This window comes from Pipistrellus kuhlii, unplaced genomic scaffold (assembly GCF_014108245.1).
Source record: "Pipistrellus kuhlii isolate mPipKuh1 unplaced genomic scaffold, mPipKuh1.p scaffold_m20_p_2, whole genome shotgun sequence".
In the NCBI taxonomy this organism is placed as follows: domain Eukaryota; kingdom Metazoa; phylum Chordata; class Mammalia; order Chiroptera; family Vespertilionidae; genus Pipistrellus; species Pipistrellus kuhlii.
In genome coordinates, this window is record NW_023425515.1 from 42,205,763 (window position 1) to 42,222,636 (window position 16,874).

A 16,874-nucleotide genomic window follows, 5' to 3' on the forward strand; every position below is an offset into this window, starting at 1 on the left:
CCAGTTAGTTGTTTGTTCCCAGGACTGTCACTTGCAGCAGAGTAAGTGCTCAGGACCACCGAGGTTGACTCTGTGACTTCCCGTGGAGCTCTGTGCTTGCCCCATGGCAGGCGCTCACGTTCTGTAGCCTACCCACAGCCTCGGTGCAGCATCACTACATGCAGGGAGCCTGGAAGCAAAGGCCAGGTGGCAGCTATCTCACCGGTGAGACCACAGTCTCGCAGTGAGCGCGTGTGTGCATCTAAGTGCAGGGGTGGGCACATCTTCCCAGAGCGCCTGGCACAGCACCAAACTGCAGGACCAACCTTCTCCTTCCCTTGCACGCTCAAGCCAGCCCCGGTGATGGCAGGGCGCCAGAGGGAACGAGGCCGAGCTCAGCCTCGCTTCCGCCCGCGGACCCGCCCCGCGCGGCTCCTCCTCGCTGACGCCCCGCGGCCGCGGCGGCTCCGGGAAGCCCAGAGCGCGGGCGGCTGGCGAACCCAGGCGGCGGGTGGAGCCAGAGCCGCCCGCAGCGGCCAATCGTGCCGCGGCGAGGGAGGAGCCCCAAAGGGGGAAAAAAGAAAGTGCGGCGGAAAGTAAGAGGCTCATTGGGGGACGGCTGTCCGGGTCCGGGTCCCTGGGGCTTTGGCCGGAGGACGCACGGAAAGCAGCGGCGCTGGGCGACTCTGCATCCCTCCCTGGTGCTCGCGCTGCGCCCGCTGTTTCTGCCAAGGGAGGTGAGTGTCGCGCTGTCCGCGGGGGCTCGGAAGAATCACCGAGCCACATCATCTCCGGGTAGAAGGATTCTTAGAAACCGTCTTGTCCAACCCTCTTTTTTTTTTTTTTTTTTTCTTCCCCAGAGGGCAAACTGAGGCACAGGGCAGGGCAGCAGCAGGGGTAGACCATCCAGCTAGTTAGTGAGTGCTGTGGTCAGGACGCCAAGCCAACTGTCCAGAGCCCCATCTGTGCTTTGATGGGATTTAAGTCACGCAGTTGTGGGGTTCGGCACCCCACTTCCAGCCCTTTGAGGCATCTTCCCGGGTCTACCCGGCCTTGGTTTGTCCGGTTTCTCTCCGGAGCGCTGCAGCTGTGAGCGGTTAGGACAGGAGACAGCTGTGTGTCCTCGCCTCCCTAGCATCGCTCCCAGCCTGGAGCCGCGACAGCCCGTGTGAAGGCTCCTGGCAGCCTCTCTCCCTCCTCCCCTGACCTGCTTTCTCACAAAGATGCCCCTTCCCAGGGTGTCTGTCAGGCTGCTGGTGGAGTAGGTGAAGAGGTGAGGACGCCTGGGCACTGGTAACTTCTTCCCATGGTCCTCATTTTTTTCTTCCCAGCCCTGGGAGGAAGCTGAGCTTGGGGTGTTGGGGGGCGGGGGGGGGGGGGGGAGGAATCGGATGCCCGTTAGCTGAAGAACAGCTGGCTATATGGAGCCAGAGCCCCTCTCACTTCTGAGTCCTGGGAGGGGGAGCAAGGAAGCTGAGCTCAAGGGAAACATCGCAAACCTAAAAAGCAAACTTCTGCCATTCTACCGTGGCTGTGAAATTGTGAACCACAGCGCCTCTCAGAGCCTTTGCCGCTGGGCTCCGTAGACCCTTGGGTTAGTGGCCCTGGCGGAGGACTGTTGCCTCGTTTTGATTCCAGCTCTGCCGCGCATTAGCTGTGTGAACTTGGGCAAGTTATCCAATCTTTCTGATACTGAAGTTTTTTGTTTTTGGTTTTGTTGTTGTTTTCCCCCCAGTCGTAAGATGAAGATTATAATTGTCATCATGAGCCCTTAGGGTAGTTAGGAGGATGGCATGGGTTCATTCAAATAACTTGGTTAGCTCAGTGCCTGGCCTGGGCACCTGGTCAGGTTGAGATTGATGGCAGCTGTTGTAAATATTGTTATAGAGAGTAACGCTGAAGACAGTGGGTTTTCAGAAAGGGGATTTAATGCTACCTTAGAGTGACTTTAAAAAACAAACAAAACTGGAATGTTGTGTGTGTGTTTTTCCTTTGGAGTTTGAACAGTGAGTGCTCTCTGAATGCTCTCTACATGTTACTTTGATCGTGAGTGCTTGACTCAGAATATAAATGTTTTCAGAGATGCCAGTCTCTACTAGTTTTGAGGCCGTCCCTTGGGTTGGTGAAGCTCTGATCTGGGGGATTCTTTATTGGCAAACAGAGTCTTGAATTTGGTGAGAGATAGGAAGACAAGAGAAGTTGAAAGTCCCATTCGTGCGACAGACTCATGTAATCCTTTTGTTCCTCTTAGGTCAAACAAGCAACTTTATATTTTTTGTTAGTATTGGAAAACAAAATTATCATGTATGTCTCTTGGATTATTTAGTGATGCTGCTAAATTCTGTCCCTTTGGGACACAAACTCACCTTATTTAAATATACCCAAACATGCCTTCACTAGTCTTCTTTTTTAAAATTTATTTTTATTATTATATTTTAAAATGAAACAGTGTTCCACCTATATCCTTACCTGCTGATGACAATGGCTTTTATACCGACTGACTTCATGCAGTGATTGACTTCCCTCTCGGCTATGGCATAAGTGCCTGAATTGAGCATCCAGCATTTAGAGTTGGCTGCTTCACAGTCCCTTGCATTTGCATGTGGCATTGATGAGTGCATGGGGGGGGGGGGTACGATCCATACAGAGGGAAGGCAAGAGCTTGGCAGTGCCCCTTTATAGGTACCTCCTGCACCAAGCATTGGCAGAGGTGGGATCGCTTGCTTCCGGCAGCCTGTTCCGTGTGCACGCATTGTGATGAGCTGGCCAGGATACATCTGAACGCGTGCCTGCGAGACCAGGGACTTGTGTGGAGGAAGGGAAAAATTCAAAGTAAGGTCAGAACAAGGGGATGGAAAGCAGGCTGAAAGCTAACTCCTTTTGGTTCTGGTTCTTTAAAATAAAGATACCCAGTTATAGCTTTCTTTCTTATCCATATTATTTGTTACCTAAATCATCATATATATAACATTTTCACAGTGTGCTCCCTATATATTACCTTTCTTGTTACTTGCAATAGCCCTGAGAGAAGGAAGGACATGGCAGGAATATTAATAGTGGAAGGAGCTTAGGTTTTGTGGTCATATCAAACTTCAGTTCTAATTTCTATGCAGGTATGTAATTCTGAGCAATTTATTTCACCATTTAGTGTCTGCTTTATCCAGCCCCAAAATGGGAGGAGGACATAAGCTGACCCCCAAAAGGATTTGTGTAAGGATTAAATTAAGTGGAATGATGTAAAGCACATGGGATGAGTAGGTGCTCATTAAATGATGTCCCTTCTTCGCTGGTCTCAATTTGTTGAGAAGGGAACGGAAATGAGATTCAGAGAAATGAGAGGTTGCCCAGGGTCACATGGTTATTAAGCTTTAGCTCGGAAAATATGGTTTACACATTTTGATTTCTAGTTAAAGGCTTTTCTTGTCACACCCTGTCGCCTCTTCAGTGAGATATTTAGCAATTTACTTCAGTTGTTAGGTGAACCTTATTTGGCTGGCGATTGCATGGTATCCTTTCTGTCTCAAAGAGGATATTTCCTTGCTAAGGGAATAATCCTTAAACATGCTCTGTTGAGTTTATCAGGGCCAGCTCTCAAGAGAGGAAGTTCCAAAGCCATGATCCCTAAGGCAGCTTCCTACTCTCTTGTGTTTGATGTAAAGCACCTTCAGTTCCTAGGAGGTATGGTACTATGACAACATAAAGTTCAGAATTACATCACACTTTTCTTCCTGTTTTGAGTTGTTTCATCCCTATGTCTTCATTGTGCTAATTCGAAGGGTGGTAAGAGGCTTGAGGAACAGATGTCATGAGTGACTGTAGCACTCTTAGCTTTTTTTTCACTCCTTTCCCCAATTCTGTGGGTGAAGTTAGAATATAGAGAGTGGCAAACAGAAGCAGCTTTTGCAGAAAACACCACTGCTTGCTGGTGGCGCTGATCACTGGTCTGGAGTTTCGGTCCTCTCCTTGGAAACGGATGGCTGCAGGCTTATGTAGGAAAATGAACAGATCTGTTTCCCCTCCAGGCAATGGGGCCATCTATCCATTGAGGCTCCCTACAGGCCATTGGGTTTCTCTGCTTTGCAGCAAGCAGACAAGCTTGCAAATGCATTTCTGTGAGAAATGCTTTGCTCCTCGCTTTTGGCATTTGGGAGCATGTTTGCTTTTGCTTAAAGGTAGGCAGTTAGCATCATCTTACCTGGCACAGTTAAAAGCAGAATGTGGCTGAAGGAAGCCAGCAGAGGATGCAGAAATAAAACAAAAACAACAACAACAACACAGTTTGTCTTCAGCATAACACACAGTTCCATTTGTTGCTCAACTTTCTGAGGCTTTTGCTGGTGACACAGATGTAGGATCTGGTGAGTCACTGTCGCCTTGCCTGTGAAATATGAAAGAGAGCCACCTACTGTGCTCTTTGCCCATTTTGGAAGTTCTTCTGTGGGAGAAATAAAAACCCCAAAGAACAGGAAGGCTACAGAACATTTGGTATCTGATATTTTGGGGGATTAATTCAGGTTAGCTACTGTTGCTAAGTTCTTTTTTTCTTCTTCTTCTTCTTCTCTTTTGAAAATGCAAATGGATGGTTTACACTGATGGGGTTGTTAGGAGACCATCTTCTGGCCTGGCTATTCTGACCAGCTAGAGCAGCTGGAGCAGGGTAGAGTCCTGGAGTCTGGCAGGTACCTCCGAGGCAAGTTATTGTATTGAGAGGAACCTCAGCTTCCTAGCTAGGAAACAGGAACACACTTAGAAGCTTCATTTCCGATGTCAGCACCTCATTCAAAGGAACCATTTAGTAAACACAAATGTTTTTCTTCTGACATCAGCTCCTTTAATGTATTAGTCTGTTAAATTGTGTCAATCAACTTTTAATAGCTACCCTTTACTGAACTCCAGCATGGTTTGTACTAAGTGATATATATATATATATATATATATATATATATATATATATATATAGTCTCATTCATTCTTTGCAATAATCCTATGTGTTTTCTGAGACAGCTGAGGGCCAGCTGTCACTCATCCATGCACTTCAGTTTAGAGCTGGGAAAGACCTAAAATTGTATTATAGCCTTTGACCTAGAATTGAGGACTTGGATGAGGACTGAATACCACCTGTCACCCCATCACCCCCTGCCCCATCCCCACATCCCCATTCTGACATTCTGATCCTCCTATTGTCTTACCTGAGACTGCGAAGTAATTCTCTTTACCTTTGGGCCTAAAATGTGAGGGAGCTGGGTTAGATTATCTCTAGGGGTCTTCTAGTCCGATAAGCTATTTTTCTTTAAGAGTCCTTCCAATTCAAATTCTATCATTGTTTCTCTTTGTAAAAGTCAAGGCTAAAAGGGGAAAGAAGAACAAAAGGAGAATGTCCTCATTGTTTTATCTCAAGAGAGCTATTTTCCAGTGAAAAAGAAGAGGGCAAGGCAAATAACATTCATTGGTGCATGCACTTCTGTCACTTCATTTAAACATATAAATGACTCTCAGGCATGTGGCCTGCGTTTTACAGATGAAAGAACTGAAGCTCAGACAGGTTTGCAGACTTCCCCAAGCTTATCCAATTAGTAAGAATTAGGACCAGTGTGTGCGTGAGCACAAAGCCTTTTGGTCTATTAGACCACTGGTCAGCAAACTCATTAGTCAACAGAGCCAAATATCAACAGTACAATGATTGAAATTTCTTTTGAGAGTCAACTTAAACCCACTATAAACTTCTTCTAACACCACTTCTTCAAAATAGACTTGCCCAGGCCATGGTATTTTGTGGAAAAGCCACACTCAAGGGGCCAAAGAGCCGCATGTGACTCTCAAGCCTCGGTTTGCCAACCACGGTACGTACTAGACGACATTTGCTAGACATTTACACCATTCAATCTGAGGACTTCTCCAGCTAGACTCATAAATGTCTCCCCCTGGATCCTCATATCACACCTCTCAGCTGCTCTTCTCCTCTGCCCCTGTTTCATTCCCAAACATGCTGCCCAAATTCTTTCTTAGTTCTCAGTTCATAGGACCTGATAACATCTTCTATCTCTATCATGATTTTTTCCCCCCACTGTGGGCCAGTCATATGTCCCTTTGTGTTCTCCAAGTCACTGATTATCACCTAAACCACTGAGGGCACAATGTATCCTGTCCCATGTCTAGCACAGGGCCTGTACATAACAGGTGCCAGCTAAAATGGGTGATGGGTTCCTACTATGCCAGGTTGGCCCAGCCTTGATTTCTAGTTTTCTCATATTTTCTCATTTCATTATCTCAAAGGCTGTTTCTACAGACTAATAATGTAACTTCAACTTCCTTTAATTTTGTGGTCACAAAATCAGAAAAATGCTAAGGCATCACAGACTCTAACAAAGTTGGACTTCACTGGCTTAGTGGTGAAAAAAGACATTTCTATCCTAATTATAAAGGGAGTTTTGCAGCAAACTCGGTGAAGGATGACACTGAAGTGCATACTTGCAGGTACTGACAGTAAGACCAGTGTCAAGTGTCATAAATAAATTACCTGAGAGAAAGTAGGAAGTTTTCAGGGAAGTAGGAAGCTGCAATGAGCTTCGATCTCAAGATTTCTAAAAGGAGTGGATAATTCACACCAGTCCAGCTACTATTGGATATAGCTGGACATAAGGACAATAACCTTTTATGTCTAGTTTATATCCAGGATATGCCTGGGTTTCTAACTGTCTGACACATAAGACCTTACGATTACATTGGCTTCCTTCTTTCTCAGTCAGTGCTAAAGGCAACAGGCAAGATGGCCGGTTATTTCATAAATTTCAATACCTGGACATATTCTTGTCCTAGATAATAGTTTCATAAGCCACTTATGGTTTCATGCCATGGTAACTTAAAACTATGGCTGTGTAACATCCTGAGCTTTGATATCAGACGATACCTCCCTGGTTTGAGTTTGGACAAGTTACTTGGTCTAGCTCTGCTTTATTTTCACTATCTGTGAAAAGGAGATAATGAAACCATTTTATCATGCTTTTGGTAGGTGTCAATCATATGCCACAATCTTGTGCAGGGGATTTTAACCTTCACTATGATCAACAGCTGCAATGATATTCAGCCACATGCCCCAGTCAATAATGGATTGGAAAGTGGGAGACCTAGATTCAAATAATAAGGTTTTAATTTTTATTCATGTAAAAGTGTAGGCCCTCAAAATTCTTTGTATTATCCCCCCCCCCCTCTCTCTGACTGAGATAATCAAAGCAAATGTTGCCAAAAGCATTTTACATCCTGAGTCTGAGAGGTTAAACATTTTCTGTGGCCATGCAGCCAGTAGATAGTGAAGCTGGGACTTGGAACCTTGCTTTCTAACTTCAAGGTTATGTTTTTTGTCCCCTTTAACCTATTCAGTCCATCTGCCCTGGTACTGGGCTAGTTCCTTTCATTCTCTGAGTCATTTTTCTTACCTCTAAAATGAGGAATTCGGACAAGGTGCTCTCTAAGGCACAGCGTTCTAGGAATCTGTGCCTGCAGAGTAATGATTTAGGAGATGCCATGAAGAGCTTAGAGAAGAGCTATACTCTTCCTTCCATAGCGGCATCTGCATGGTATGGCATGGGGATATAAGTCCCAGATAGCCGGCAACCTCCTTGGCCTCAGGGAGAATCACAGCTGAGCACTGCACTAGGAGTCAGGTCCACAGACACCTTTTATGTCCTTAAGGATGTGATTCGGCCGCATCCCCATGACCCTTAGGCTCCTGGTTTGGGGCTGTGGAAAGAAAATAGATGGCTGGCCGAAACCGGTTTGGTTCAGTGGATAGAGCATTGGCCTGCGGACTCAAGGGTCCCAGGTTCGATTCCGGTCAGGGGCATGTACATTGGTTGTGGGCACATCCCCAGGTAGAGGGTGTGCAGGAGGCAGCTGATTGATGTTTCTCTCTCTCCGATGTTTCTAGCTCTCTATCCTTCTCCCTTCTTCTCTGTAAAAAAAAAAAAATCAATAAAATATATTTAAAAAAAATAGATGGCTGGATAAGGCATACTGACATTTACTGTTTGGGAAGTGAAAATATGGCCTTTTATATAAAGCAAGCTCTGTATCACCATAATCTTCTACAAAGAAATAAGGGATAGAATATTTGGCTTTCATTTTGGTTTTAGCATTATGAGTGCATCTTTTCTGTTTTGTTTTTGTTTTTGAGCTAATTTAGTGCCCATGAAAGAAGCTTAGCTCTTGTTGAAATAGATATAGGAGTCCTTTTAACTTACAGAAATGATGGATATTTGAGAGTGGTAATACACACTAAATGGAAAATTTTTCTGGAAAATTAGACTTCAGCTTTTCTGTTTCAGAGAGAGATAATGATGAGGGTTAGGGACTGAATGGATAGAGTGGGTAGTGAAAAGGCGGCTGGCTTTGAAGTCAGAGTTAGGTTTGAATCCTAGATATGGCTTGCTTAGCTGGTCCAGACTTAGTTTCCTCATCTGTGAAATGGTAATAAGCATGCACTAGCTATGTCCTGGATAGATAGACATAGTATATCTATATCTGTCTATCTTTGTTGATTATCCATCTATCCATTTGAAAGATAAAAATAAGATAAAATATATTAAGGCCATAGCACTTAATACCTGCTACCTAAAAGGCACACACTTCTTCATTCAGCACTTCTTTTTACCCCAAAGATACCCATTTGATGCAAATCAGATGGAGAAGGGAAATATATTGAGTAGATGCCTTAGTTAATCTAAAGAAATCTATCCCAGTTTGGCAAACACTCTGGATAGTAAGGGATAGAGAGTCCATGTGATATTTATATTAAAATATCAGGAAAGCTTTCCAGTGGGGGAGGAATTAGACCAATGATAACATTCTGGTGCATGGACCACCTGCATGAATCTTCTGGAGAGTTAGTTAAAGAAGCTGGTATCTGGGATCTCTGCACTGAAGTATGAGAATTTCCGGATTAGGATTTTCTAAACTGAGATGCAGTATATATTGTAAGGGTCTGTGTTTTTAACATAGCTTCCAATGCTGGCTCTGTCTGTGTAATCCTGGGGAAGTTATTTCATTTCTCTGTATAAAATGAGATAACTTAATGTATTGTGAAAACTAAGTTAGTTAATACATATGGAATGCCCAGGCAGTGATTGACATAAGTAGCCACATGTTATTTCACTCCATGCACAAACCAGTCATTAAAATGCCTTTCCAGCCTCCTCTGGTGCATTGTTTCCTCTCTGTCTCAATCAACCTGGTGAGGGCCTGGCTAACTCCTCCATCTCCTGGAAGCCTTTGCTCAATGCGTTCAGTGCAGGCTGCTTCGATTGCTTTGTACAGAATGGTCCCGCATCCTGCTTCCCATCTCCACCCTGCCATTGCTGACCTCCTTCCCCTGCTCTACTTTTTCTTTTGACATAGCAGTTGCCACCTTATTAGCTTCCACACACTAATTAATTAATTTGTTCAGCTTGTCAATTGTTTATTGCTGACTCCATCCTGCTAGAATGACCAGGGACCTTTGCTTTGCTCACTACTTTATCCCAGGTGCCTAGAATAGAGCCTAGTAAATAGCAGTTGCCTAAATCATGAGTGAATGATGAATAAATAAATTTATAGATGTTAGTATTATATATTCATAAGGAGTAGAATGAAGTAGATAGAACTGGAAAAGAAAACATATATATATATATATATATATATATATATGTGTGTGTGTGTGTGTGTGTGTGTGTGTGTGCATGTTTGTGTAATAAAAATACATTTTGTACACACATGTACACATACATATATACATATATGTGCATATGTATTTATAATTTTGAATATATACTTAGAATATTAATCTAAAAATGTGTGTGTGTTTGTGTGTTGAAATGATTCTTTGCTATTAGCATTGCTATAAGGATAGTTTGGGAGAGAGAACACACACAAGAAAAATATGAGTGACAACAAACAAGTAAACAAAATGATTATAAGTGATTTCTGGGTAAGAAATAAGGCACTGAGACTAAAACAGTAATGAGAACAACATTGGAGGGAGGAAGCACATTTTTAAATAGGAGAGTCAGGGGTGGCACCTCTGGATAGGTGACATTTAAACTAAGGAAAAAGCCTGAGAAGGAACCAGAATAGGTCTGGGGTCAGGGCTGCGGTGGCCGGAGCCAGTTGAGAGGGAGAGAAGGGCTGGCAATAAGGTCCCGAGGTAAGCAGGGGCTAGAGCAGACTGGCCTTGTAGGCCAGAGTAAGGAGTTGGGATTTTATGCAAAAAGCAGCAGAAAGTCTCTGAAAGGACTAAAGCAGGATGGTGAGTAGGTTTGACATATTTGGAGCCTTAAACAGAGAGTGAAGAAAAATAGAAGAATTTATTTATAAGATGAGGTGATAAACTACTCTGATCTCATATGGGCTCCTAAGAATAGTCACAAAGATAATTTGGTTTCATTGATGTGTCATTCATAGTCTTTCTTTCCAAGTAGACTGTCTTGAAAAATACTAAAATAGGTAAAACCAGATTATTTTGCCTTTTTAAAAATGATATCATTTTTATTTTCAAATGTACTAAGTAATGGATAGAATTATATGCACTCAGTTCAGCTAGAAATTCTACAGTTCTTGTGTAGGAGTTTTATATAATCAGTGCCCCAAAATATTGGACCTAGAGCTATTTCCTTGTCAGATATGTAGGTACCAGTTTTTGAAATCTGTACTAAAGAGTGAGCATGTAAAATGCAAATGTAATTTTACATAAGATCAATTTCTTCTTTCTGGCTTTACCAGTCTAATTGGCTCCTAACACTTCAAGAAGTAGAACTCCTTGCCCAGCCAGTGTTGCTCAGAGGTTGAGCATCCACCCAAACACCAAGAGGTCGTAGGTTTGATTGCCAATCAAGGCACATTCCCAGGTTGTGGAGTTCATCCCAACTAGGGATGAGCAGGAGGTTACTGATCAATATTCCTCCCTCATCAATGTTTCTATCTCTCCCTTCCTCTCTTTCTCAAATCAATAAAAACATATTTTTAAAAAAAGTAGAACTCTTTCATGAAGTCTTTACTGACATTAGCATATAATAGTAGTCTCATACATACCTCTTAATATGAGCTAAAAATAGCTTGATAATGTTGGCCAGGCAACCTTCAAGTGTTTACAAATATCAGCTTATTGAAACCTCAGAATAACTTTATTAGGCAGAGGGGCTCAACATTTATAATCAGCATTTTTTCTAAAGAGAAAACTGAGGTCCAAAGTCATAGAGTTAGTTAGTCATTGGTAGAGTCAGTATTTGAACTTTGGCAATTTAAACAACTGAATATTTTATTCATGTTTATTTGTCTCGTTTTATGATGCCTCATCTAGAAGAATAATTTAATAAATGCATTGAATCAGTGAATGAATGTATGACCTATTTCAAATTATATCATCTCATGGGAAAATAGTGGTAAAAATGTGGGTTTTAAATTGAGGCAACCTGGACACGGTAATGCTATTACTAGTATAACTTCTGTGATGTGGAAAAATTACTCAACATCTCTAAACCTGTTTCCTTATCTATATTCTTGGCACAAGGCTAAAACTGATATTAGGATTAAATATATGTATACCTATAGAGATTAACACAGTGCCTGCAACATAATTAGCGTGCAGTCATTGAGCTGTTTTTTAGAATTATTTTTTGAAATAAAATAACCTCCCCAAATATGCTTACACTTACATACTCAGGCAGCTTTTCAGTTATGATGTGAATTTTGTTCCAGGATCCATTTTGGCTCCTTGCCTTCAGCAGGGCACTCCTGTAGGTTGAAGGGCTGGTCCTGTGGAACCCACCTGGGGGCAAAGGTGCTGGAGGACAGCCCTGTCCCTCCTCACAGGTACCTGCAGGCAGCCTGCCAACACTGCCCATTCTTCTCCCAGGCTTTCTCCCAGTCTGCCTGGCTTGCTGGAAAGTTATTTTGCAGCCCAGTGACGGCCAGAGAAGATTCTGAGTGACAAGGGAAAAATACAGCGGACTCACATTTCCTCTGGATAATTCTTAATACGGCTAATTTACAGAGCTTGTCGGACATTTAGGACCACTTGCTAATCATAATCACTAATAATGATCCAGTCTCCATGTGTGCCAGGGGCCGTGTCCAGTGCTTTATGCTCGTGATGTCATTTAATCTTTATTGCAACCTCATGTGAATTTTAAATTGTAGTTGTAAACTAAAAATTGAAGAGTCCCATAGTTGCCTCTAAGTGTATATTGGGGGACTCTGTTGAGAAAAATCAACTATTTCTTGGCAGTGTTTTGCCCTTTTTTCTTCCAAAGCAAGTGCTGCAGGGTTTCAACACCTTTGGAGGCTCCAGGGAACTTCCCTGCAGTGATGGGATGTTAGGCAGAGAAATAAGATAGAGGTTGTGCAGAGCAGGCAAGAAGCTTCATTCTAGTGTTTATTTTACCCCAGAAGCTAGTCACAATGAACTGAGTCCAATTTGTTGGCTGCCTGTATTTGCTTCTTCATAAGAAACTAATACTGTGTCGATTTGCAATGCCCTTCTTTTATTTTAGTTTTTTTCCTTTATGGGTTATTTATGAGGTTTAACTTTGATCCTCCCACATCTCCCAAGTTTGATGATTTATTTCCTTTGAAGAAAGATGTATGCAACACACACACACACACACACACACACACACACACACATTTGTTGGATACATGCATGACAAATATTTTTAAAATCTCTTTTTCCCCCCTGAGAATTGGAGCTGCTGTGAGATTTTTTTAAATGGTAAAATTTCAATATGTAACTTTCTTTTAAAATTTTTGTTTTAAAAATAATTTAAGCAGGAAAATTTTCTAAAATATGTGGTATTAATCTTGTTGATTCAGGACAGCTTTTTGGAATAAATTGTAATTCCTCTAGAATTTATTGAGGTGAGATCCTTTGTATATACAGGGTGTCCCTCAAAAGTGAAAACACATTTTAATAACTGGTAGCTCAATTTTGAAAATGAAATGTATTTTAATAATTACTCTAAGTATGGGTATACATATTTTGGGCCACCCTCTACTAAATGGTCCCTGACTGGTATACTTTTAAATTTGTGTAATCTGATTTTCATAAATTTCCTGTTATTTCTTTCTTTCATTGTCTGCTATTTCTTCTTGCTTTCAGCATGTCTTGCTCTAGCATTTTTCTCTCCATTCCCTATTCAATTAGCTGTTTCTGCTTTACTATTGACTAGGGAGCCAGCTAACAAGTTTGGTTAGATCTGTCTGTATGACAAGAATAAACAGTGTTGACTTTGGACTAGATGGGCTCTTCTCTAAGGGAAGGGAATGGGAAGATGAAGTGACTATAGAAATAGTCTGCTGTAAGTGAGGCTATACCACACGTACGCATACAGTGGCATTGGGTTCAGTTACCCGTTTATTCAAAAGGGAGTAGTGGCATGGGCAATTCACTTACTCGTTTGGCCAATAAGCATTTTCTGAAGACCTCCTGTAGGCAAGAGCTGGCAAGTTTTGGAGATTAGCATACAGCCACACAAACACAAACACAGCCCCTGAAGAATCAGAATTTATAAATCCTTATGAAAATAAGATATGCACAGGAGTTTATAGTACAACTTGTGTCACATTTGGAAGAGGGTGAGAGTATATGGCCAGTAAGATATATGGTAAAACATTCTGATGCTTCAGAGAAAAGCATACTGTGTCACTCAGGAAGGGGCTCATGAGGAAGTGGTATTTGAAACGAGTCTTGAAGTGATGACAGGTTTTAGACAGTGATTAGTGGGGAGGAGTAAAGCATGAGTAAGGGTCAGAACAGGGGAGCAGAAGTAATATGGATTAATGTTATGGAATATGGAATTTATCGTAGGAATTAGATCTTCAAATGTGGGAGAAGCTTTGGGGCAATTAAAGGGTCCCAAAAGGGACAATTGGGAAATCAGATAAAAGTTACTAACCAAGGACCACGAAAAGGAGCTGGTAAAAAAGTGGAGGGAGACTATTGCTTGGTCTGTGGTAGGCAGACAGTAAGCAAGAAAAGCTGGGTGTGAAGTAGGAGAGAGTAATCTGGAACCCAAGAGGACAGACTGAAACCCTGACCTGTCTCTCACTGTAGCTAACCCCTGATTTGTGGTACCTGGCTGAAAGCTGGTGCACATAGCCATGGAGCTTCACACCTGCCTGGCCTTGGACTTGGGGTAATTGAAGGGAGCTGAAGGACTGCTGCCCCCATCTAGGAGGTGAGCCTCCAGGTCAGCAATAATGTGTGTGAACAACTAGAAGGAACTTCCTAAAGCACTGGTCACCGCTTTGCTTATCCCATCCATCTCTCAGATTTCCCTGTGGACAGTCCTAACTAGGAACTGTACCAAAAAGGGAATTCTGGGAAACATAATTCCAGTGTAAGTGGACACAATTAAAAAATACCCGTGATACTCCAACTACAGGGAATAGGGTGAAAACATAAATAGAAGGAGGGAAGCCTGTGCCTTGCTTGGGGAAATCCAGTTGAATTGGAAGATGGTATATGGTCACTGAAGGTCAGACTTTCAAAAAGTGAGCTGAGGTTGTATTGTTGAGGATCTTAAATGCCCTGTTGAGGAATATGCACTTAATCCTGGAAGGCAAGTAGAAGCACAAAATATTTTTAAGCAAGAGAGGCATTACCAGATCTGTGTTTTAGACAGCTCTGGCATTGGAAATCACAGCATTGGAACTCAGAAAGGGGGTAGGTGGGGCAATTAATAATGATTTTGTTCTAATAATCCAGGTAATAAAATTTGCATCTCTTCTGCTCCCACCAAAGGAAGTGGCTCAGAGTCATCATAAGAGGTTGTTGAGGATTATCCTGGCAATGAAGAGTCTTTGGTGTGCATTGCAAGCCACAGTGATTTGATCTATAGCTAATATTGTCAACTATAATGTCACTAGAGGCCTGGTGCAAGAAATTCACACATAGGTAGGGTTCCTAGGCCTGGAGGATGATCAGGGCCGATCTGTGGATCTGTGGGGTGACTGGCAAGTGATCAGGAGCCCCTGCTGGCACCTGCCTTGGAGGCAACGTGCGGGGCAATCAGGGGATGGTGCCATCCCAATCCCTGGCTGGTCACATCCTCTAATCGCCCTGCAACCACTGCTGGTTGCTTCTTTCTGTGGGTGATCAGTGGGGTGATAAGGAGGCTGCTGCTGGCACCTGCCATGGAGCTGACCAGCAGGGTACTCGGGTAGCAGCACCGGCCCCATCACTGACTGGCCCTGCTCCCACTCCTGACCACTTAGCGGACGGCCCCGCCCCTCCACTGCCACTGCCAGTTGCCTCCTTCTATGGGGCGACTGGCAGGACAATGGGGGGTGGTGAAGGGGAGGGCTCCCACTGTCACCCACTTTGGCTGGCCTGGGGCCTGAAGGCTGGGGGAAGCTCCTGCATTGAGCATATGTCCCCTGATGGTCAGTTCAAGTCATAGTGACCAGTCATTCCACAGGTCTTTCTGCCCTTTGGTCTATTTGCATATTAGGCTTTTAGTATATACTAGAGACCCAGTGCATGAATTTGTGCATGGGTAGGGTCCCTCTGGGTGACCTGCAGGGATCAGGCTGAAACCTACAGTCCAATGTTGCCTGCAGCTCCTGCCTGATACTCCCAATCATCCTGGCCCCACTGTGCCTGCCGCAGGCTCACGTCCGATCAGTCCCAATTGATTGGGAGAGGCTTACACTGCTGCAGCAGTACTCACCAGCCCTGAGCCCTGCATCTGGCACCCTCCCAAATGGAGTGGCCTGTGGGATCAGGCTGAAACCAGCTTTCTGACATCCTCTGAGGGGTCTCAGATTGTGAGAGGGCATAGGCTAGGCTGAGGGACCCCACCAGTGCATGATTGGGCACGGGAGGGACCATGGAAGGGCTCCAGGGCATGACTAATGCATCTTGCTCAGTCCCGATTGGCTAGATCCCAGCAGCAAGCTAACCTACCAGTTGAAGCAACTGCCCCCTGGTTGTCAGTGCACGTCATAGTGAGCAGAAAGAGCAGCTTTAGCATATCATTAGCATATTATGCTTTGATTGGTTGTCCTGCCATTTGGTCTATTTGCATATTACCCTTTTATTACATAGGACTAGAGGCACGATGCATGAAAATTTGTGCAAGAGTTGGCCTTCCTTCCCCTGGCTGCCAAGACCCAGGCTTTCCTCTGGCACTTGGGACTCAGGCTTCACTCCTCCAGCCGCCAGTAGGCACCCTGGACCTGGGATGACTTTTCTCTAGCCACCCACAGGCACCTAGATCTTGGCTGGCTTTCCTCAGGCCTCCTACAGACACCTGGAACCCGGGATGGCTTCCCTCTGGCCCTGGCTTCACTAGAAAGGACTCTGGAATGACATCTGGAAGACGTTTGGTATAATTAGCACATTAACCTTTTATTGCTATAGACAAGAGGCCCACTACATGAAATTCATGCACAGGGCAGGGGGAGCCCTGAGCCAGGCCTGCACCCTCTCACAATCTGGGACCCCTCAGGGGATACTGACTGCCAGTTTAGTCCTAATCTCAGGATTGGGCCTAATCCAGCAGTCTGACATCACTCTCACAATCCTGGACTGCTGGCTTCTAACTGCTCACCTATCTGCCTGCATGATTGCTCTAACCACTCTGCCTGCCTGCCTGATCATCCCTAACTGCTCGAATGCCTGCCTGATTGCCCCTAACCACCTCTGCCTGCCTGCATGAACACCTTTGACTTCTTGCATGCCTGCCTGATCACCCCTAACCACCTCTGCCTGCCTTCCTGATTGCCCCTAACCACTTGCCTGCCTACCTGATCCCCCCTAACCATTTTGCCTACCTGCCTAATCCCTATCCACTAACCTGTCTGCCCGATTGCCCCTCATCACCTCTGCCTCAGACCCTGCTGCTATGGCTTAATTCGGAATGACTTTT

The 16,874-nt window shown here is 44.0% G+C and overlaps 1 protein-coding gene across 6 annotated transcripts in view; it reads left to right on the forward strand.

Moving 5' to 3' along the window:
* The first annotated feature begins 434 nt into the window (after positions 1-434).
* The window catches only part of LOC118722686 (interleukin 1 receptor accessory protein), a 159,934-nt gene continuing 143,494 nt past the window's right edge, over positions 435-16,874 (forward strand). For 2 of the 6 annotated variants that reach the window (XM_045583830.1, XM_045583831.1), the window contains exon 1: positions 449-716. The gene's annotated coding sequence lies outside the window, so the exon portion shown is untranslated. Of the gene's footprint in view, positions 717-14,056; positions 14,181-16,874 lie in introns of all 6 variants that reach the window. The other 4 variants (XM_045583825.1, XM_045583829.1, XM_045583827.1 and 1 more) reach the window with 4 other exon arrangements.